The 24,378-nt window shown below is 39.8% G+C and overlaps 1 pseudogene; it reads left to right on the forward strand.

Annotated features, from left to right (window-relative positions):
• Window positions 1-698: 698 nt before the first annotated feature.
• On the forward strand, window positions 699-802 carry LOC129032342 (U5 spliceosomal RNA; annotated as a pseudogene).
• The last annotated feature ends 23,576 nt before the right edge of the window (window positions 803-24,378 follow it).

Here is a 24,378-nt window from a genome sequence, read left to right on the forward strand (position 1 = left end):
AGGCAGGAGAATCACTTGAACTCGGGAGGTGGAGGTTGCAGTGAGCCAAGATCATACCATTGCACTCCAGTCTGGGTGACAGAACAAGACTCCATCTCAAAAAAAAAAAAAAAAAATTAAAAATATACTGTATGCCCTACTAGATTATGAAGTTTTTATGAGCAAAGCCTGTGTTTTATTTTTGTAACCTCAAACACAACTATGCACCTTATACATAATAGGCACAAAATACATTTTTATCCATTTGGATTACAGCATGAAGGATTCCTATGTATGTCTCCTGCAGAGATTCTGTAAACAAGCGTGCATTCTCTATAGATATTGCAATAATTGTTTAGGTACTGCCTTTTCAAACTGAAGTTTTACTTAGGCTTATTTTTAAAGATCATGCTAATTTTTATTTTAATGTTGTATTTTTGTTGTTTGTACAATTTTACTAGTGCCTAGTTCACAGTCCAAATCTAGGTGATTTTTGAATAATAGATGATACTTGTTAAACTCTTACTATATCACTACTGTTCCAAGCACTGTGAGATATTTTCCCATTTAGCCATCTAACAGTTCTGTGAAATTGATACTGTGAGGCACAGGGAGGTTAAATGACTTCTGACAGGACACATAGCAAATAAGTAATGGAGCTGGGATTTGCCCTCAAGAAATATGACTCCACGGCCTCACTTAAGTTCACACACTGTGATACTCTGGTTTCTCTTCAGATCATATAAATCTTTTGCCTTTTACTGAAGATTTCCGTGGAGGGAACAGTCTTTACCCAATTTTTTGAGGCCTCTTGTTTAAGGATTTTTTTTTTTTTAAGTTTACACACTGTTTAATTCAACCAGTGTTCTGGGTTTTATTTGTTTTTTAAGAAGGAAGTATAAAATCTTTATGTTATAAATAGACCATGTAATTGTGAAAAAATTTTATTCCATTGTATGACTCCTTGAAAGAATGAGGTGGAAGGATAAAGTAAGAAAAGTATAACTGAGATAAGAAGTGAAAGCAAGAGAAAAGGATTACAGATGGCAGAATAAAGAGGGGACTCAGTGACTTTGGGGTCAAAATGTTAGTTCCTTTTTCACCTTGGTTGTACAAGTTTATTCAACAATAATATATTGAACATGTATGTACTAGCTGCCAAGGACATAATGGTGAAGAGAAAGAAAAAAGATGACTTCTTTGCCCTTATGTATAATAGCTTATATAATTATTATAAGCTTCTATTATAATTATATAACGTAGTTTGAAGAAGTAGTTTACAGTGAGGTCAGCTGCCAGTAAGGCAGGCTGGCTTCTCCCAAACCTATCAATTTTAGAGGATTCACAAGAACACAGGAATTCCCCTTTTCTGTCATCCTTAATTTGTCCACACCTAATTCTGCTTTTGTGTTTGTTTTAAAGGGTTTTATTGTTGTGTTTTGGGGGATAAAGATTACAGTGTAGTCTACATATTTTAAGTGTAAGATTTGAGATTCTTGATTAATGCATACACTCTTATAACCCACTTTTGGAGACTATTCCCATGGGTCTGTTGTGTTTCTGATTGTCTTGTAAGCAGAGACACTATCTTTTAAAGAATGTTTATATAGTAAACAGAATCAGAAGACAGATAGTGTCTCCCTCTGGAGCAAAAGACAAATTCTGTTTAGTAAAATTAAGATAATGTCTCCTTCCAGGGCAAAGGGCAAGCAGAGTTACAGCTCTTGATTAAAGATTTAGGCTCCTTAAGCTTGGTGTTCCTCAGTTCTAGCACACACTGTGGCATGCACGGCATCCACTCGGGCCACTCTGCCTTACCCCTGTAAGACTTGGGGGACAAGAGGAGCCAAGGCAGACATGCAGCTCAGGCTGCTTACTGTGTTGTGGATAATGAAGCCCTTTGTCTCTGATGCAGGAGATGGTGGCAGGCTTTTTATCTTGCAAGTAGGGTAACATCTCAGACCCCTCACAGTTCTTGACAATCGCACCCCAAGATAGAGATCATTTTTATTGGGGCAGCAAGTTCCCTCATGCCCCTTTCCCATCAATCTCACAAGAATATCCTTTTGCTGATTTCATTCACACTAGATAGTGTTGCCTTTTCTAGAACATCACATACATGGAATCATACAGCATACAGTTGTCCCTTGGTATCTGAGGAGGAATGTTCTCATGATCTCCCCGCAGATACCAAAATCCATGTATGCTCAAATGGATAAGTCTCATATAAAATGATGTAGGCCAGGTGCAGTGACTTACGCCTGTAACTCCAGCATTTTGGGAGGCTGATGTGGGTGCATCACTTGACCTCAGGAGTTTGAGACCAGACTGGGCAACATGGTGAAACCCCATCTCTCCAAAAAAAAAAAAAAAGCCTGGCATGGTAGCTCACGCCTGTATTCCCAGCTACTTGTTGGACTGAGATGGGAAGATCACTTGAGCTCAGGAGGCGGAGGTTGCAGTGAGCCAAGATTGTGCCACTGCACTCCAGCCTGGGTAACAGAGCAAGACCCTGTCTCAAAAATAAATAAAAGTAAAATGATGTAGTATTAGCATGTAACCTATGCACATTTTCTTGTTTACTTTATCTGTAGATTATTTATAATACCTAGTACAATGTAAATGCTATGTAAACAGTTGTTATGCTGTATTGTTTAGGAAATAATGACAAGAAAAAGATCTGTATGTATTCAATGCAGGCACAACCATCCATTTTTTTTTTCCATGTATTTTAAAACTAGGCTGGTTGAATCCACAGATGTGGAACCCAGGGATACAGAGAGTTGACTGTGTACTCATTTGTGTTTATCTGCTTTCACTCAGCATGAGGTCTGTGAAATTCATCCATGCTGTTGTGCGTATCAGTGGTTCATTCCTTTTCATGGCTGAAGGGTAACCCACTGTAAGAATAACAGTTGTTACGTTAGTCATTCACATGTTTAGCTTTATCATATATAAGACATTGGGAATCAAACATTGTTTAGACTAGACTCTATTACCTTTATATGAAGAGTCTTCATTTCTGTTCTAGCAGGCACTTAGCTTGTTTGGACCCCCATTTCTAACTCTGCCTCTTTTGCAGTGGGCAGCCCCTGGATTTCTCATCCTTTCAGCTGTTGTTTTCCATCACCATCATCTCTGGTAGTCTCCCTTGCACATGCAAAGCCAAAGAGTCAGCCAAAAATGTTGAGTGAGGTTTATCATAGATTTTTGGGACTACTTGTTTTTTAGCTCTATCCTATTTGAAGGATGCTCCCTTGCTCTCAAACGGCTTAGGCTTAGTCTGCCCATTGACTCAAGCCAGTAAGACTGCACTTTTCTGCTTGAGTTCTAGCATTGCTGTGCTGAGGTAAAGTTTCATAAACATGAATCTCACCCAGTGTGTTTCTCTTCTTTCAATGTTTACTCCCCTTGGTTTCTGTCTGCTTTTGGTGATTCTCCAAGTACCTTCAATTAGGTCATATATATGTGAACTAATTGAATATATATATGTTGCCCAGAGTTTATAATTGTTAGAGGAGACATAGTCTGATAAAAGCTCCTCTATCATTTTCAGAATCAGAACCCTGTGTAGTGTATTTTTACTCCTTTATTTCAAAATTTCTGTGACATTTTACTTTGGATGTATCTCTTACAGCAACATGTGGCTATATTTTGTTCTTTGTGGAATCTGATAGTCTGCCATTCAGTAGGTCAGTAACCCATTTACATTCATTGTGATTCATGACATTTAGATTTACTTATTTACTCATTCATTTAGAAGTGTGGTCTTACTGTGTTGCCCAGGCTGATCTTAGACTCCAGGGCTCTAGTGATCCTCCTGCTTCATCATCCCGAATAGCTGGGACTTGTACTGTGTGCCATCATGCCTAGCTCTTTTTTTTTTTTTTTTTTTAAGACAGAGTTTTGCTCTTGTTGCCCAGGCTGGAGTGCAATGGTGTGATCTTGGTTCACTGTAACCTCTGCATCCTGGGTTCAAGCGATTCTCCTGCCTCAGCCTCCCAAATAGCTGTGATTACAGGTGTGCACCACCACACCTGGCTCATTTTGTATTTTTAGTAGACATGGAGTTTCACCATGTTGGTCAGGCTGGTCTTGAACTCCTGACCCCAAGTGATCCAACCACCTCAGCCTCCCAAAGTGTTGGGATTACAGGCATGAGCCATCGCACTTGGCCCATCGTGCCTAGCTCTTGCATTTATTTTTTATCATTTTATTTTATGTGTTTACTATTATTAACATTTGCTTCTTTAGTTCTGGTCATCTGCCAAATTGATAAGGTTTTCTATTATCCCCCCACTTTGATGTTCTCCTTACTTGGAAGTTATAGATTACATTTCTCTTCCTTAGGGGCCACCCTTAAACTTCCTACTAAAGTCTAAAGTTATTTGGCATTTGTATCTTCCTTCCAAACAGGAAAAGGACACTATTTTGTTTACTCATTAACAAATTCCTACGTTTTCTTTTATTGTTGTCTGGAAATTCGGTTTCAACATTTTTATCATAAAATACATTTTTTTAAAAAAAATTCAAACATGACAATTTTATGCTCATCATTGTTTCTTTTTAAACAAAATAATTTTATTGATATTCAATTCACATGCCATAAAATCATCATTGTATTTTGCATCTAACTTCTTTCCCTTACATTCACTTGTCTTCTTGCAAGCTCTAATGGTTATTTCAGTGAGATGTATTTTGGGGTTTTGTTTCATTTTGTTTCCTTTTTGTCTGCAAATGCCTTTACTTTGCTTTCACTCTTAGATAGTAGCTTTTGGCTGAGTATAGAATTCTACATCCGGAGTAATTTTCCCTTAGCAATTTGAAACGATTATTCTATGGCATCCTGTCACTTATTTTTCTCAATTAGAAATCTGTTATTAGTCTAATTTTTATTCCTTTATGGTTAATTTTGTCCCCTCTTTGATAACTTTAAATTTTTTCTGTATCCTGCAGTTTTGCTTTTATGTGTCTACATAAGAGTTTATATTTTATCCTGCTTGGTACAGAATGTACTTTTACTCTAAGGGATTATTCTTCAATTTTGGAAAGTTCTCTGCCCCATCTCTTCAAATATTGCTTGTTTGTAATTTTGTCTATTTTCATCTTTTGAAGTTTTATTAGACAGTTGGAGCCTCTCGGTCTGGTCTCTGTGTCACTTATTTTCTCACTCATCTTAAAAAACCTCTTTCTGTTGCATTTTACATTATTTCCTCAGTAATGCCTTAAAATATAGTAATTCTTTCTTAGACTGTGTGCAGTCTAGAATGTCCATTGAGTCTTTAAATTGGTATGTTCTCCTAATTTTTTAAACTCTTTTATTTTATTTATTTTAAAAATGTTTATGTTTTTAGAGACAGGGTCTCACTATGTTGCCCAGGCTGGAGTGCAGTGGCTATTCACGGGAGCAATCATAGTGCACTAAATCCTTGAACTTCTGGCATCAAGCCATCCTCCTGCCTTGGCCTCCCAAACAGCTGGGACTACAGGCATATACCACCATGTCCAGCAAATTTTTAAAAAACTCTTTCTACCTATTCTTGGATCACTTAAGCCAGATTTTGTTTCATAATTTATTCTTTTTAAAAATTTATGTGGCCAGGCGCGGTGGCTCGTACCCGTAATCCCAGCACTTTGGGAGGCCGGGGTGGGCGGATCACCTGAGGTCGGGAGTTCGAGACCAGCCTGGCTAACATGGTGAAATCTTCTCTACTAAAAATACAAAAATTAGCCGGGCGTAGTGGCATGCACCTGTAATCCCAGATACTCGGGAGGCTGAGACAGGAGAATCGCTTGAACCCAGGAGGCAGAGGTTGCACTGAGCCGAGATTGCGCCACTGCACTCCAGCCAGGGTGACAAAGCAAGACTCCGTCTCAAAAAAAAAAAAAAAAAAACACCCCACACCCACAATTCTTTTTTGCTACATGCCTGTCTTTCTAGACTTTATTATGAGGAACTAATGCTCATTCGACTTCTGAGGGACCCTGCCCTTAAGCTTTCTAGAAACCCCTTTTTCCAGGTGAAAGGATCTACCAGGCAATACCTTAATTCTTAAAGATGTCTAAATGAAGAACGTTACAGCCTTGCCCTTAGTTTGATATTTTTCTCCCAGGCTGGATCAGAAACACTTTCACTAGCTGGAGATTAAGAATTTTATTCAACTAAGCAAGTTCTGGGCTCTCTAAACACTTCTTGCAAGTCAGTGGAATTTTTTTTTTTCTGAATTTCTCATTTTTCTTGTTATTTTATCAAATAGGGCTTAAAGCTGGGAGCGGTGGCTCACGCCTGTAATCCCAGCACTTTGGGAGGCTGAGGCAGGTGGATTGCTTAAGGCCAGGAGTTCGAGACCAGCCTGGCCAACATGGCAAAACCCTGTCTCTACTAAAAATACAATAAAGCCGGGCGCAGTGGCTCATGCCTGTAATCCCAGCACTTTGGGAGGCCGAGGCGGGCGGATCACCTGAGGTTGTGAGTTCGAGACTAGCCTGACCAACATGGAGAAACCCCATCTCTACTAAAAATATAAAAAATTAACCAGGCATGGTAGCACATGCCTGTAATCCCAGCTACTCAGGAGGCTGAGGCAGGAGAATGTCTTGAACCCAGGAGGTGGTGGTTGCAGTGAGCCGAGATCACATCATTGCACTCCAGCCTGGGCAACAAGAGCAAAACTCTGTCTCAAAATAAATAAATAAATAAATACAAAAAAAAAATTAACTGGATGTTGTGGTGCACACCTGTAATCCCAGCTACTCAGAAGGCTGAGGCAGGAGAATCTCTTGAACCCAGGAGACAGAGGTTACAGTGAGCCAAGATCGTGCCACTTCACTCCAGCCTGGGCAACAGAGTGAGACTTGGTCTCAAAAAAAAAAAAAAAATATAGCACTTAAAGCACCTAGCCCCATACCTTTGGCATATGCCTAGAAACTATCCTACTATCCTCCACATTACTATGGGCAACCATTGTACAAATACAGGTTGCCATTTTTCAGTTTCTCTAATAGTTGCCTCACCATATCCAGCACCCTAAGCTAATACCATAATTTTAGGTTCTGATTACAGCAGCATCCCAGTATTAGGTGCTGACTTCTAGATTAGGTTACTATTGCTACATAAGAAACAATCACAAAATCTCAGTGACATGTAAGCTTTCCATTTTGTTAATAAGCTTTTAATTTTCTCATGGGTCTGCAGGTCAGTTAGGGCAACTTCAGGCTGCAGTCGCTGAAGTAGCTTTACTTTATAAAGCAGGTCTCAGGCAGCCAGGACAGTTATGCTCCACATGCTCATCCTGAGGCGCAGCTGGAATCTGGGGCCCTGGGCAGCCTGGGCCTCTCTGAGGAGATGACAATTGTACTGACATATGGGTGATGAGAAGGGCCCAGCTGGGCAGAATGGGGGAGGGTGTGCCAGTGCAAACACCCTGGGGCAGGTGTTCAAGGGAGAGAGAGGAAGCTATGGACCTGGAACAGTGAGAGAGGGAGAGTGGAGGGGACGAGGCCAGGAGGCTGCTGGATCATATCACCTGGGGCACCGTTAGCCACAGAGATGGTGTGAGGTGAGTGGAGTTGCCAGGTCTGCAAACAGGGAGGGCATTTCTGCTACTTATGCTTATTCTGGGGCCTAGGGCATCAGCTACCCTGGGGAAAACTCTCCTCATTGTGGTGACAAAAGTACAAGGGGGCAAGCCCCATTAGATAAGCACATTTCAAGCCCTTGCTTTCATCATACCTACTAATGCCCCATTGGCCAAAGCATATCCCATGGCTGAGCCCAGAAAAATATACTGCCTTTTTTATTTTTATTTTTATTTTTATTTTTTGAGACGGAGTCTCACTCTGTCGCCCAGGCTGGAGTGCAGTGGCACAATCTCGGCTCACCGCAGCCTCCGCCTCCTGGGTTCAAGCAATTCTCTGCCTCAGGCTCCCTAGTAGCTGGGATTACAGGCACCCACCACCACGCCTGGCTAATTTTTGTATTTTTAGTAGAGATGGGATTTCACCACCTTGGCCAGGCTGGTCTTGAACTCCTGACCTCGTGATCCACCCACCTCGGCCTCCCGAAGTGCTGGGATTACAGGTGTGAGTCATCGCGCCCGGCCATACTGCCTTTTATGGGAAGAACTTCAACGTTACAATGGCAAAGGATATGGGCACAAAAAGGGGTAAATAAATTGGACCTATAAATCATTTTATTTTACAGATACATGCATGTATATGTTTATTGCAGCACTATTCACAATAGCAAAGAAATGGAATCAACCCAAATGTCCATTAGTGATAGACTGGATAAAGAAAATGTGGTACATGTACACCATGGAATACTATGAAGCCATAAAAAGGAATGAGATCATGTCCTTTGCAGGGACATGGATGTAGCTGGAAGCCATCATCCTCAGCAAACTAACACAGGAACAGAAAACCAAACACCACATGTTCTCGCCCATAAGTGTGAGCTGAACAATGAGAATACATGGACGCAGGAAGGGGAACAACACATACGGGGTCTGTCCTTGGTGATGAGGGCAGGTGGGGGGAGGGAGAGCATCAGGAAAAATAGGTAATGCATGTGGGGCTTCATACCTACGTGATGGGTTGATACGTGCAGCAGCACACGTTTACCTATGTAACAAACCTGAATGTCCTGCATATGTATCTGGGAACTTAAAATAAATTTTTTTTTTTTTTTTGAGACGAAGTCTTGAAGTCTTGCTCTTTCGCCCAGGCCGGACTGCAGTGGCGCTATCTTGGCTCACTTCAAGCTCCGCCTCCTGGGTTCACGCCATTCTTCTGCCTCAGCCTCCCGAGTAGCTGGGACTATAGGTGCCTGCCACCGCGCCCGGCTAATTTTTTGTATTTTTAGTAGAGACGGGGTTTCACCGTGTTAGCCAGGATGGTCTCGATCTCCTGACCTCGTGATCCACCCGCCTCGGCCTCCCAAAGTGCTGGGATTACAGGCGTGAGCCACCGCGCCCGGCAAAATAAAATTTTAAAAAAATGATAATTTGGACTAGTCATTGATTACATCCTTCATGATAACATGTGGAATATTGGTTGCCAGCTTGTGTTTCTGTCCTGCCTCCTAAAGCTCACAGCTTCCCCTAAAGCTGTAGTCCCAGGCAGTAGTCAGCAGCAGCTTTTTAAGCCTCCTTGTGAAAGGGATGGGAGTAAGTGAGGATCACCAGCCCAGCTCCTGGTTTTAGGCAGTGAACCTGTCTCTGATCTCCCAAAAGGATATGAAGTCACAATTGCCTCTATCTACTTCTTGACCCAGAGTTCAGCAGGCTCATGGCTCCCACCTACCTATTTTCGTTTTTCTTTACTTTTTTTTTTTTTTTTTTTTTGAGACGGAGTCTCGCTCTGTTCCCCGGGCTGGAGTACAGTGGCGTGATCTCGGCTCACTGCAAGCTCCACCTCCCGAGTTCACACCTTTCTCCTGCCTTAGCCTCCTGAGTAGCTGGAACTACAGGCGCCCGCCACCACGCCCGACTAATTTTTTGTATTTTTAGTAGAGACGGGTTTTCACCATGTTAGCCAGGGTGGTCTTGATCTCCTGACCTCGTGATCCACCCGCCTTGGCCTCCCAAAGTGCTGGGATTACAGTTGTGAGCCACCGCGCCCGGCCTCCACCTACCAATTTTCCTCACTGCATTTTCTGTTCCTGGCTCAGGGAGATTTATCTTACTGAACACAGCTAAGTCCTTTAAAAAAAAAAGCTGTGTATTTTTTTCCTTTAATGTACTATGTATCATGGCCATGCGTTTTGAGTAAAGGAATAATGCAAATCATGAACTTTCAATAGCATTGTAATCCGAAGTCCTAGACTCCTATATGAAATATATCCTTTATTTCATGTGATGATTTTTTAAAAATAAAAGGTTTTAAAATCCCTTGGCACTTAAGTATGCCAAATGTAGTATATTACCAAAAAATAGTTTCAAAAATATTCCAATTCAGTACCTTTTTTAAAAAATGATCAGGCAGATTATATAAAAGGAAAATAGGCTGGGTGTGGTGCCTCATGCCTGTAATCCCAACACTTTGGGAGGCTGAAGCGGAAGGACTGCTTGAGCCCAGGAGTTCAAGACAAGTCTGGGCAACAAAATGAGACCCTGTCTCTGCAAAAAATACAACAATTGGTCCGGTGTGGTGGCATGTACCCCTGGTCCCAGCTACATGGGAGGCTGAGGCAGGAGGATCACTTGAGCCTAGGAGGTCAAAGCTGCAGTGAGCCATCATCAAGCCACTGCACTCCGGCCTGGGAGACAGTGCAAGACCCTGTCTCAAAAATAAATAAATAAATAAATAAATAAATAAATAAATGGAAAGTAGCCAGCAAATCAGATCATTAAAATAAACTAGTAAAACGTGTATATCAAATATGAAGGTATTTTATCACAGCCTGGTTATCTCATTCTCTTCTCTCATCAAAATTTTCTCTCTTCTTTGTTTTTGACTTTTTATTATAGAAAATTTATTATGGAAAATTTTAAATATATAAAATGTACACAGAATAGTGTAACAGCTTCTATGTACCCATCACTGAGCTTTCATAAACATTAATCTCGGCAAATTTAGTTTCATTTGTCCCGGAGGTTGGAAACTATCACCCACAGACTAAATCCAGCCTGTCTCCTGCTTTTGTAAATAAAATTTTGTTGGAACACAGCCATACTCTTTTGTTTACATGCCTGTTTTTGTGCTGCAGTAGTGGAGTTGAGTAGTTGCAACAGAAGTTGTATGGCCTGCAAAGCCAAAAATAGTTACTGTTTAGCCCTTTACAGAAAAGGTTTGCTGACTCCTGAACTATAGACTTTCATCCACTCATCTCAGGAAAAATGTCTCTTTCATATTACATTTTTTCATGTTTTAGTATGTCTCTAGAAGCTAGTATCTTTTTAAAAAGACAGTAACACTCTTACCTACAAAATTAACAGCAATTCACTAGTTTTCTCTTCTTTTCTATAAAACTCCAACTAAATAAGAACAAGTAAGAATTCTTTAATAGTTCATTTTCTTCCTAACTCATTATTCAGGTCCACCCATAGTTTACAAACCTTTGAAAGAGCTGCAGACTATTCTTTATTAGTGGTTTACTCTCAGTAATTTTAACAGTTTAACAAACAATTTATCTGTAGATGACCCCAAAGAATAGCATATCCTGAATTTAACAAAGCATGTAAGAAAGTTAGGCAATAATGGTAATCATTAGACAGATTTCAGCACAATGGTAATTTGAGTTCTATTAAGGTTCTGTGAAAAAAATGCAGCCTATAAATACAATCTCAGTTTTAAAAGGCTAATAGTGTTACCAGTTTTTTTTCTTTTTTTTTTTTTTTTGTTGTTGTTTGTTTGTTTTTTTCACACATTGGTTTTTCTTTCCTTGAGAAAACCAGGTTCACTTTTTGAGGTTTTAATAGTTATGTGACTGTAAGCATTTTTAAATAATATTTTATATTAAAATAGCCCTTTACAGTTTATATGAGAGCTATCTCATTTAATATTTACACAACCTAGTGAGGTAGAGATTATTTTCTTACTAAAGGGTTCTGCTGAGACACAAACCCAAGTTGTCTATTCTGTTCAAAGTCCATCACCCTTATGCTGCTGAACTGGCAATCACAAATCTTACCACAGAGCAGTTTTAAATGGATTTTATCACCTTTTACAGGCCTTGGCTATATAAATTGCACTATGTTATGCAAACTATTAAATTTACATTACTTCCTAGATACACTAAAGATACACATCTACACAGTAAAGATATTGGAATAAACCTATGACATCTGTACCTTTGGAGCTTAGAATTTCAAGCACAGAGTGCTGTATCTTTCAAACTTAAAGAGCAAGAAACACTCCATTATATAGTTTTTATAAACTCTTCTTTAGCATACTTTTATATCCTTACGATGGGTGAAGTGCCCTAGTGGAGAGGTGATCTTAAATAGAGCTCAGAGACATAGGCCAGGTGTGGTGGCTCACCCATGTAATCCCAACACTTTGAGAGGCCAAGCCAGGAGGATAGCTTGAGCCCAGGAGTTTAAAACCAGCCTGGACAACTGTATTAGTCCATTTACACACTGCTGATAGACATACCTGAGACTGGAAAGTAAAAGAGGTTTAATGGACTTACAGTTCCACGTGGCTTGGGAGGCCTCACAATCATGGCAGAAAGCAAGGAGAGGCAAGTTATAGCTTACATGGATGGTGGCAGGCAAAGAGAGCACTTGCGCAGAGAAACTCCTGTTTTTAAAACCATCAGATCTCATGAGACCCATTCACTATCACAAGAATAGCATGGGAAAGACCTGCCCCCTTGATTCAATCATCTCCTGCCGAGTCTTTCTGACAACATGTGGGAATTATGAGAGCTGCAAGACAAGATTTGAGTGGGAACACAGAGCCAAACCATATTCGCCCCTGGTCCCTCCCAAATCTCATATCTTCACATTTCAAAACCAATCATGCCTTCTGAACAGTCCCCCAAAGTCTCAATTCATTTCGTCATTAACTCAAAAGTCCATAGTGCAAAGTCTTATCCAAGACAAGGCAAGTAAGTTCCTTCCACCTATGAGCCTGTAAAATCAAAAGTTAGTTAATTCCTAGATACAATAGGGGTACAGGCATTGGATAAATACAGCCAATCTAAATGGGAGAAATTGGCCAAAACAAAGGGGCTACAGGCCCCATGCAAGTCCGAAACCCAGTGGGACAGTCAAATCTTAAAGCTCCAAAATGATCTCCTTTGACTCCATGTCTCACATCCAGGTCATGCTGATGCAAGAGGCAGGTTCCCATAGTCTTGGGCAGCCCCACCCCTGTGGCTTTGCAGGGTACAGCCTCCTTCCCAGCTGCCTTCACTGGCTGGTGTTGAGTGTCTGTGGCTTTTCCAGGCACATGGTACAAGCTGTCAGTGGATCTACCATTCTGGAGTCTGGAGGATGGTGGCCCTATTCTCACAGCTTTACTAGGTGGTGCCCCAGTAGGGACTCTGTGTGGGGGCTCCCACCCAACATTTCCCTTCTGCACTGCCCTAGCAGAGGTTCCACATGAGGACCCCACCCCTACAGCAAACTTCTGCTTGGGCATCCAGGTGTTTCCATACGTCTTCTGAAATCTAGTTGGAGGTTCCCAAACCTCAATTCTTGAATTTTATGCACTCACAAGCTCAACACCACGTGGAAGCTGCCAAGGCTTGAGGCTTGCATCCTCTGAAGCCACAGTCTGAGCTCTACATTGGCCCTTTTCAGCCATGGCTGGAGCAGCTGGGATGCAGGGCACAAAGTCCCTAGACTGCACACAGCAAGGGGACCCTGGACCCAACCCATGAAACCACTCTTTCCTCCTAGGCCTCCAGACCTGTGATGGGAGGGACTGCCATGAAGGCCTCTCACATGCCCTGGAGATATTTTCCCCATTGTCTTGGGGATTAACATTTGGCTCCAAATTACTTATGCAAATTTCTGAGGCTGGCTTAGATTTCTTCTCAGAAAATGGGATTTTTCTTTTCTATCACATTGTCAGGCTGCAAATTTTCTGAACTTTCATGCTCTGCTTCCCTTATAAAACTGAATGCCCTCAACAGCATCCAAGTCACCTCTTGAATGCTTTGCTGTTTAGACATTTCTTCTGCCATATACCATAAATCATCTCTTTCAAGTTCAAACTTCCACAAATCTTTAGGGCAGGGGCAAAATGTTGCCAGTCTCTTTGCTAAAACATAACAAGAGTCACCTTTGCTCCAGTTCCCAACAAGTTCCTCATTTCCATCTGAGACCACCTCAGCCTGGACATTATGGTTCATATCACTGTCAGCATTTTTGTCAAAGCCATTCAACAAGTCTCTAGGAAGTTCCAAACTTTCCCACGTTTTTCCTGTCTTCTTCTGAGCCCTCCAAACTGTTCCAACCTCTGCCTGTTACTCAGTTCCAAAGTTGCTTCCATATTTTTGGGTATCTTTTCAGTAATGCCCCACTCTACTGGTGCCAATTTACTTTATTAGTCTGTTTTCATACTGCTGATAAAGACATACCCAAGACTGGGAAGAAGTAGTTTAATGGACTTACAGTTCCACACGGCTAGGGAGGCCTCACAATCATGGAGGAAGGCAAGACATAGCAAGTCATGTCTCACATGGATGGCAGCAGGCAAAGAGACAGCTTCTGAAGAGAAACTCCTGTTTATAAAACCCTCAGATCTCATGAGACCCATTCGCTGTCATAGAACAGCACAGGAAAGACCCAGCCCCATGATTCAATCATCTCCCACCAGGTCCCTCTCACAACACATGGGAATTATGGGACCTACAAGATGAGATTTGGGTGGGGACACAGAGCCAAACCATATCAACAACACAGCAAGACCCTGTCTCTACAAAAATAATTTTTTAGAAATTAGACAGGTGTGGTAGTGCATACCTGTAGTCCCTGCTACTCAGAAGGCTAAAGTAAGAGGATTGCTTGAACCCAGGAGGTTCAAGGCTGCAGTGAGCTATGCTGGAGCCACTGTATGCCAGCCTGGGTAACAGAGACTGTGTCTCAAAAAATAAAAAATAAAAAAAATAGAGCTCAGAGAAATGGCTGATTTCAGGATTAGGGCAGAGGAAATACAAGATTAACCTGGAACATCTTACTAAGCTAGAAAGTAAGAAGTGCCCCCCAAAATTGTGCAGGCGTCAAGTCAAAATGACTCAGAAGTCAGCTTGAAGAGTACACCACTAGATAAATCTGGAAAAATTTGAGCATCAAAGTAAATAATAGTAATAAATTGATTAAAGCATAAATCTACAAGTTCAGTCATATAAATAAATAAATAAATTGATACTTATTGGAGAATGAGATATTTGCATAGCCTCAAAGTACGTCCTGCAAAATATTTATGAATAAAAAAAGGGAAATGAGGTTAATTTATAATAGAGGAGCCTAGAAGATACCATTTTAATCAGATAATCAAAGTGAACATCTCAGTAATAAAACAAATTGAAAATGTAGACCCTCTGATAGAATGCAATGAGAACACAGCGTTGCTTCGGTGAGATTCTTGCCAAAGAAGCATAACCTTATCATAAGATAATATCAGACAAAGCTAAACTGGGGAACATTATAAAAATTAATGACCTATAATCTTCTAAAGTGTCAGGGTCCTGAAAGTCAAGGAAAGACAGGAATGGTTCCAGATTGAAGACAACTAAAGAGATGAACTAAATGCAGTACTTGATTTTGGACTGGATTCTTTTATTATAAATTACATTGGAACATTTGAAAAAACTTCAACATGGTCTAAGGATTAGATCATAGCAATGTGCTGATGTTAACTTCCTGATCTTGAGTAATTGTGTTCTGGTTAAATAGGAGAATATCCTTGTCTATAGGAAAAGATACACTAAAGTATAGGGGTAATACAGCATCAGGTCAGCAACTTACTCTCAAACTGTTCAAATAACAAAAGTTCTTTGTCCTCTTTCTGTAAGTTTTCTATATGTTTAACATGGCTTCAAAATGCAAATTGTTTTTCACAAAAATGCAAAACTAAACGTACATTAAGTTACAGCAGACTCTCACAGATATTTGTCACATAATGCCATTTTCCTTGGTCACAGGTTTAGCTACAGAACGATATCTTGCCAGTCTTTCACATGAGAAAAACTAGTTATCGAAGACAATTGTCTATAAAAACTTTAATAATACCATATTTATTTTTTTGTTGAGAAGGAGACAATTTGCAAGACAGAACAAGGATATTCATTTATTAAACAAATGTTATTAAATATACATTAAGCTTTGTGGTAGGTACGAGTTTTCTCTCTGTGGTGGTGACTGTGATGCACTGCTCAGATTCCCCCTTCAGGACTGAAGGTTTTATTCCCTGAGCAGCAAGGAATGCTGTGGACAAGGCAGCCCGCAGCTGTCAGTTCCTTTCAAGGATTTCCTCAGTTGAAGAGAGATTCCTTGCCTAAGGTGACTGTCCCTTTCTGGGGTGGTCTACATCCAATCACTGGTCAATGCAGATGTATAAAGGCCTAGCCCTGTTGCCCCACTTCAAGGCATCTTTGATGGGTCATCCCTGCTTCAGAATATCCCAGAGGGCTAAGGGTTTCATTGAGAATCCATCAATCCATCATGGCTCCACTTCTCCCTCTGCCAGTCCCTTCCCTTTCCTTGCCTTTCCTGTCCTAGGTGATGATTCTTGGAGCATGCCTAATGAACCTCCTGCCTGCTCATCTCTGACTCACAGTCTGCCTCTCCGGAAGCCTACCTGTGCCATCTCACTAACTGATTTCTCTCTGGAGTTACAAAGGACTATTATTTTTCAACTTTTTGACTATTAAATAGGGCTATAATTTATAACATTAAAATTTTATGAGCTTCTCTTTGCCTGCTCCACTTTCCCTCTCTTGATCAAACAGCATGAAGTGGAAAGATATAGATGCTGAGAATGGGAACAGAAAAAGTCTAAGTGGAAGCCAGAGTCTGTCTTGGGAAGGCAAGTTAAGGTGTAGGACAAGTTTGTCTGGTCCACCACCCTTTTCTTTGCTATTTTCTCCCTCTTTCAACCCCTGCCTCCTAGTGATCCCTGTGTTCCATGCATTCATATTGCATGGCTCCTCCCTTCTCAGAAGAGTAACTCATCCTTACTGGAGCTGACTTGCCTTACTTAGTCAATTCCAGCTACTATAACAGACTACAATAAACTGGGTAGCTTCAACAATAGATATTTATTTCTCACAGTTCTGGAGGCTGGGAAGTCCAAGATAAAAGTGCTGGCAGATCTAGTGTCTAGACAGGACACACTTCCTGTTTGCAGATGGCCTTCTTCTCCACGTATCCTCCTGTGGCAGGGAGCAGAGAAAGAAGAGGAAGGGGATGGGGAGACAGAAAAAGAGAGAACAAGCTCTTCTCCTTAAAAAGGCACTAATCCTTCTCCACCCTCAGGACCTAATTACTTCCCAAAGACCCCACCTCCAAATACTATCACTTTGGGGGTTAGGATTTCAACATATGAGTTTTTCAGGGGACATAAACATTTAGTTCATAACAGGATTTAATGTGTCATTCTCCTTAAAGAGTTTGCAGTAGAAAGAAACTGTTTTTTTTTTTTCTTTTTTGAAGGCTTATTCCATTCAAAACATACCCAGAGATTGGTGGAAGGAAGATAATGAATCTGTTGGCATCAGTAAGATAGATGGTTTTGGTACTCTCCTGAATCATCCATGTAGGCAGTTGTCTTCTTCATTTACACATCAATTGAAGTTCTCTTATAATAAGTCCTTGGGGGAAATATCTGGGAAAAGCTAGTATTTGGAACTATTCCTATTTGAAAAATTGCTATAAATCCTTTACCCCAGGCATTAACAGATTAAATCATTTTTTGCAGAAACAGACTGAGATTTAATTCTTATGACACAAATTAGCTCTGTTTTGTTTGTTAACATCTATTTTTATCAGACCATAGGCATTAGAAATCAATGTTTAAGTTAAGAAAACTGTATCTTTAGGGATGTCAGATTTGAAATTCTGCCTAATTAGGTAGTCCTGGATATTACTATTTTTTTTTACTTTTTCAAGTAATATAAGTGTGATATGCTATCAGTATTATGAAACAAACACCCTTTTTCCATTTTTTCTTCTACTGAGAAAAATATTTTTTAAATGTTACAGCTTAATGCTTCAGGATCTTGTCTAAACAGAAACATTAAGCGTGTTGATTTGTGTTTTCCTAATTATCTCCTTTCTATTTTTAAAGTTGGCCTTTTATCAGCCATTTTTCAGCCTTTCTACATGTGCCCTTGTTTTTTGACAAGATGTCAAAGTGATAGCAAATGGCTCCACCATGGTAAGTAGCTTCCTGTGTGCTGTTGATGAGCTGAGATGGTGCACTACACTCTAGCCTGAATAACAGAGCAAGACTCCATCTCAAAACAACAAAAAACAAACAAACAAACAAACACAAAGCAATTCATTCAGATAAAGAGACTTAGAAACCACAGATCAATTTTGGCCTGTACAGGTGACTAAATTGCCTTTCAGAAAGGTTGTACCAGATAACATTCCCATAGCAGTATATAAGAGTAGCTGTTTTCATATCTTCACTAACACCAAATTTTATAATTATTCACCATCTTTGGCGAAAGACAAAAAAACCCACAATATTTCATTTTTCCCAATTAAAAATTATTTATTGCATTTCCTCATTATGTAACTCAGTAATGTTCATTACAGAAAAATAGCAAATCAAAGATTTAAAAAAGTAACCATAACACAAAGGCCAACAGATAATCAGCATTAACACATTCTTTGTTTACATAGACATTCTCTGTTATGACTTTTGCTTTTGATGTCATGCTTACATTTGATATATTTTTACCTAGATTTTCTTCTAATGATTATAAGAATGTATTTAATTTAATTAAAAAAATTTTAATTGTAAATCACACTAACATAAAATTCACCATCTTAACTATTTTTAAGTGTACAGTTCAGTAGTGTTAAGGATAGTCACATGGTTGTGCAACCAATCTCCACAACCTCTGTCTTACAAAATGAAACTCTATGTCCATTAAACAAAAATTCCCTATTTCCCTCTCCCTCCAGCCCTCAACCACTACCCTTCTACTTTCTGTTTCTATGAACCTGACTACTCTATAGATTTCATATGTAAGTGATGTAAGTGGAATCATACAGTGTCTGTCTGTTTGTGATTGGCTTATTTCACATAGCATAATGTCCTTAAGGTTCATTCTTATTCTAGCATGTGTCATTATGTCCTCAAGGTTCATTCTTACTCTAGCATGTGTCATAATTCCTTTGTCTTTAATGCTGAATAATATTCCATTGCATGTATATACTACGTTTTCTTTATCCATTCATTGATGGACACTTGGGTTGTTTCTCCACTTTGGCTATGGTGAAATAATCCTGCTGATAACATGAGTGTACAACTATTTCTTCAAGACTTTGCTTGCAATTCTTTTGGATATATACCAAGAAGTAGAATTGGTGGATCATATGGTAGTCCTATTTTTAATTTTTTGAGGAATCACCACACTGGTTTCCGCAGTAGCTGCACCATTTTGCATTCCTACCAACAGGGTTTCAATTTCTCTACATCCTCATCAACACTGTTTTTAATATAGTAGCCATCCATCCTGATGGGTGTGAAGTGATAATTTAAATGTCTTCTCCCTCGCTTTCTCTCTCTATGCTTGAATCTGCTTCTCTCTGATTTTTAACTTTATGATTTTGGATCTGCCATCTGTGTAAGACTGGAAACATGGCCTGTGATGGATCCAAACTTAGCCTCATAGCTTAGCAACCAAACAGAAAGGAAGTGCTTCCTCCTGGCCCCAGTTTGGAAAATCTCTGGGAAGGAGACTGATTGGCATAGACTAACTCATACATGCATCCCTTGGACCAATCACAATGGCCAAGTGATTAGCCCTTCTTGAGTCATATGCATATCTCTTCAGGGTCAGGGAGTTATATCAGTAACAGGATGGAACCTCCAATTCAGAGCAAGGGGAGGATGAACATTTTCCCAAATGTGGGGTGGGATAAGTAGGAAAAATATAGCCATTTGGAGAAGCATTGTGAACTGGGTAGTCAACGCAATGTATGTCTACTACACATTTGAAACCTTGATGGTTAGAGTTTGCTTTCTTCATTTTCTCATTATCTGATTTTCCTCCTCTTTTCCCAAGAGATGTGAAAGAGAAGCAGAGTACTCCAATGAATGATTTCCTTTATTCCAAGCAAGGCCTAGTATTTGATGAGAGATGTATTCTAAGAGAGTTTTTAACTAGAAATTGTGTATTCACCTGCAGCATTTCAAAATTCATATGTTTGTACTCTTGTTCAAGTATTTTTAAATTCTATTTTCTCTGAGAAGGTCAAATATTACATACCATCTGTTTCTGTGAACAGAAGAGTGCATTTTCTGATTAACAGAGCTTTTTGCAACTAGGAAAATAAGACTGTTTTTAAGTATCATGATTTAAAGCCCTCGCAGTAGGAAACCAAATTATATAGTTTATAGTGAAATGAAATGGAGATTCATCCATTGCTATCGCCATATAAAAGTTATATTTAAATGTAATACCTTAATATATTTTACTTCCTTAAAAAAGAAACAAAATTTAATTTTATGACAAGGAGATTTCTATTATCTTTTTCACTATTAACATAATTTTAAAAATAATTTGATGTTAACACTTTTCTATGAATCAGAAATAATAAATTTTGGCCAGGCATGGTGGCTCATGCCTGTAATCCCAGCACTTTGGGAGGCCAAAGCTGATGGATCACTTTAGGTCAGGAGTTCGAGACCACCCTGGCCAACATGGCTAAACCCAGTCTCTACTAAAAATACAAAACTTAGCCAGGCATGGTGGCATGTGCCTATAATCCTAGCTACTCAGGAGGCTGAGGCAGGAGAATCACTTGAACCCAGGAGACGGAGGCTGCAGTGAGCTGAGGTCGCCTCATTGCACTCCAGCCTGGGCAACAGAGCAATACTCCATCTTAAAAAAAAAAAGAAAAAGAAAGAAAGGAAAAGAAAGGAAGAATAAATTTCTTTAAATTTATTTCTTTTCAAATGTATAAAGTTATTTAACCCTTTATTCTGAAACCCTAGATTTTCAAAGTCACAAAATGATGGTAATGATTCATCTAAATTGACCTGTAGAAAAAGAGGCACAGAAAAGAACCTCCTCAATGTCTTCCAGAGTGTCCATAATGGAACAGGAGAATAAGCTTAGACTTTCTGAATGTCCCCATTCTGTTCTGGATCATTTTTATTGCAGTTTTATTAAGACTTGTACCTCCTTGGACAGGTGCAGTGGCTCACACTTAAAAAGCCCAGCACTTTAGGGGGCCAAGGCAGGAGGCAGGAGGACTGCCTGAGGCCAGGAGCTCAAGATCAGCCTGGGCAACATAGCAAGGCCTTATCTGTACAAAATAATTTTAAAATTAACTGGGCATGATGGCAAGTGCCTGTAGCCACAGCTACCTGGGAGGCTGAGTCAGAAGAATCGCTTGAATCCAGGAGTTTAAGGCTGCAGTGAGCCATAATCGACTGCACCACTGCTCTCCAGCCTGTGTGACACAGTGACACCCTCTCTCAAAAAAAAAAAATTGTACCTCTTCTAAATATTAAGCAAAATTAGCATAGTTAGTATGAGATTTTAGATGAACAATTTATTAAACTATAAGACAGCATAGTGATATAATAATGCCTTCCTAGATAAAGGAAAAGTAACTAATTAAATAAACAATCGGTATAGTAGTAGATATTATTTAATTATAGATTCAATGTAATGGTGATTGAAATTATAAATTTCATAACTGTTATATAATTTACTTAAGATACTATGTTAATCACAGATCAAACCTCTGGTGAAACCTGATGGAAATGTCTGAAATATTATGTAACAAAAGAGCTATTCATAATAGGGTGAGCTGCGAGCATTTTTTGTTGTTGAAAATATGTTCCTTATGTTGCTTGTTTATACTTCTATACTTTAAAAACAAATTTTGGCTACTAGAATAAAATACTTCAACAGCTACCACAAAGCAAATAATACACAAATAAAGGATGTTGAGATTTTAGATTCCTCCTATTTTTCTGTCACTAGTTACTTACACTGTTGTCTTCAGTGGAGACTCAGCACATAGACGTTCCCAGAAGCAGAATTATGGTGCCTTCTGGCCTCCTAGCCCTCTAGAATTCCCCTTTCCCCTCACCCCTTGGTCTTTCTTCAAAATGATTCCTTCAGAAATGAATTCCCACCAATCTCCAAAGCCAGAATAGTAAGAGAATTGAGGTCATCATTCCCAGCTCCTCCCCCTTCTTCACTTGTAAAACTAATTATTTTATGTTATGTTGTTTTATTTTACTTGTATTATGGTAAGAACACTTCACACAAAATCTGTTCTCTTAACAAAATTTTAAGTGCATGATAATTCATCTTGCATAACTGAAATTTTATACTCATTGAACAGACACTCCCTCCCTCCCTCAGCCCCTGGTAACCACTATTCTCTTCTCTGCTTCTACAAGTCAACTATTTTAGGTGCCTCACATAAAAGAAATTATGCAGCATTTGCCTTTTTGTGACTTGCTTATTTCACTTAGTGTAATATCTTCCAGGCCATCTATGTTGTCACTAATGACAGGATTTCCTTCTTTTTTAAGGATAGTCTTCCATTGTATGTTATATACCACATTTTCTTTATCTACCTTTCTTTCTTTCTTTCTTTCTTTCTTTCTTTCTTTCTTTCTTTCGACGAGGTCTTGTTCTGTCACTGAGGCTGGAGTGCAGTGGTGCAATCATGGTTCACTGTAACCTCTACTTCCTGGGCTAAAGGGATCCTCCCACTTCAGCCTCTCGAGTAGCTGAAACTACAGGCACACACCATCACACCCAGCTAAATTTTAGGGGTTTTGTTTTTGTTTTTTTTGTAGTGACAAAGTCTTGCCATGTTGCCCAGGCTGGTCTTGAACTCCTGAGCTCAAGCAGTCCACCTGCCTCAACTTCCCAAAGTGCTGGGACTACAGGCTTGAGACACCTTGCCCAGTCCACTCATGTTTCAGTGGACATTTAGGTGGTTTCTATCTAATCATTCCCTATTGAACTGATTTTCCAAATGCCTATTAAATCTATCTCCTTTGATTTTGATCTTTCATCTTTGATGTTACAACAGGGTATATATCCTGAGAACTTTACTGAATTTCCAAATTTGTAAATATTCCCCAAGTATGCAGATTATCCCACAAAGTATGTTTTAATTCATTCAGGCTATTATAACAAAATACCATAAAGTGGTTAGCTTACAACAACTGGAATTTATCTTTCTCAGTTCTGGAGGCTGGGAGGTCCAACTTCAAGGCAGATTTGGAGGGTTCATCTTCTGGCTTATAGATGCTGCCTTCTTGCTGTGTTCTCAAATGGTTGAAGGGGCAAGGAATTTCTCTCAGGCTCCTTTTATAAGGGCACTGCATTAGTCCATTCCCCATTCTCACACTGGTATATAGAAATACTTGAAAATGGGTAATTTATAAAGAAAAGAGGTTTAATTGGCTCACGGTTCTGCAGGCTGTACAGGAAGCACAGTGGCATAAGCTTCTGGGGAGGCCTCAGGGAACTTGCAATCATGGTGAAGGCAAAGTGGGAGCCACAATTCACATGGCCAGTGCAAGAGGAAGAGAGAGAGAAGGGGGAGACGCTACACACTTTTAAACAACCACATCTCACTATAACTCACCTACTCACTATCACAAGAACAGTACTGAGAAAATGGTGCTAAATCATTAATGGGAAACCACCCCCATGATCCGATGACCTCCCACAAGGCCCCACCTCCAACATTGGGGATTACAGTTAAACATGAGATTTGGTGGGGCCACAGATCCAAACCATACATATCAGGCACTTACCCCATTCTTGAGCGCTCCACCCGCATGACCTAATAACCTCTCAAAGGTCCCACCCCCCAATGCCATCAAACACCTGATGTTAGGATTTTAACATACAGTATGATTTTTGGGAGGACCCAAACATTCAGACCATAGCAAAGTATAACTGAAAAATTTAAATGCCTGTGTCAGATTCTTAATGATAAATAAAGAATTTTGGTTCATTTATAATCTCTTAGCACTACTGTTAATACTAAAATAAATTGAATTCTACATTCCATCATTATTTTGATAACACTACTGTGTACATCCTGAATCTGTATACGTGATGGGAAATATCCTTGCTAAAATGCATACAATGCCTTCTTTTGTTTTGTTTTTGTTTTGATATGGAGTTTTGCTCTGTCGCCCAGGCTGGAGTGCAATGGCACTATCTCGGCTCGCTGCAACCTCCGCCTCCCGGGTTCTAGAGGTTCTCCTGCCTCTAATGCCCTGCTAGGATTACAGGTACACACCACCATGCCTGGCTAATTTTTGTATTTTTAGTAGAGATGGGGTTTCACCATGTTTGTCAGGCTGGTCTCAAACTCCTGACCTCGTGATCCACCTGCCTCAGCCTCTCAAAGTGCTGGGATTATAGGCGTGAGCCACCGCGCCCGGCTACGCCTTCTTATTAGTTACCTGACTCATATCATACCCATCCAAATAGCAGATTAAAAAATTTCATAGCACTGTGTTGGAAAGGACAGGAAAAACTGACACTCTCATCCTTCTAAATATAAACTGGTACAAGCACTTCAAAAGACAATTTAGCAATATTTATCAAAATGTTAAAAGCATACACCCATGGACTGTTAGCATTTCCACTTCTAGGAATTTAATCTGTAATATACTTGCATATCTATGAAATATGTATATGTTAGAATACACAATATATTAGCCAACAATCATAAACAAACTAGCCATTGATAGGGAACTGTGATGATTAAT

This window comes from Pongo pygmaeus, chromosome 11 (assembly GCF_028885625.2).
Source record: "Pongo pygmaeus isolate AG05252 chromosome 11, NHGRI_mPonPyg2-v2.0_pri, whole genome shotgun sequence".
Taxonomy (NCBI): domain Eukaryota; kingdom Metazoa; phylum Chordata; class Mammalia; order Primates; family Hominidae; genus Pongo; species Pongo pygmaeus.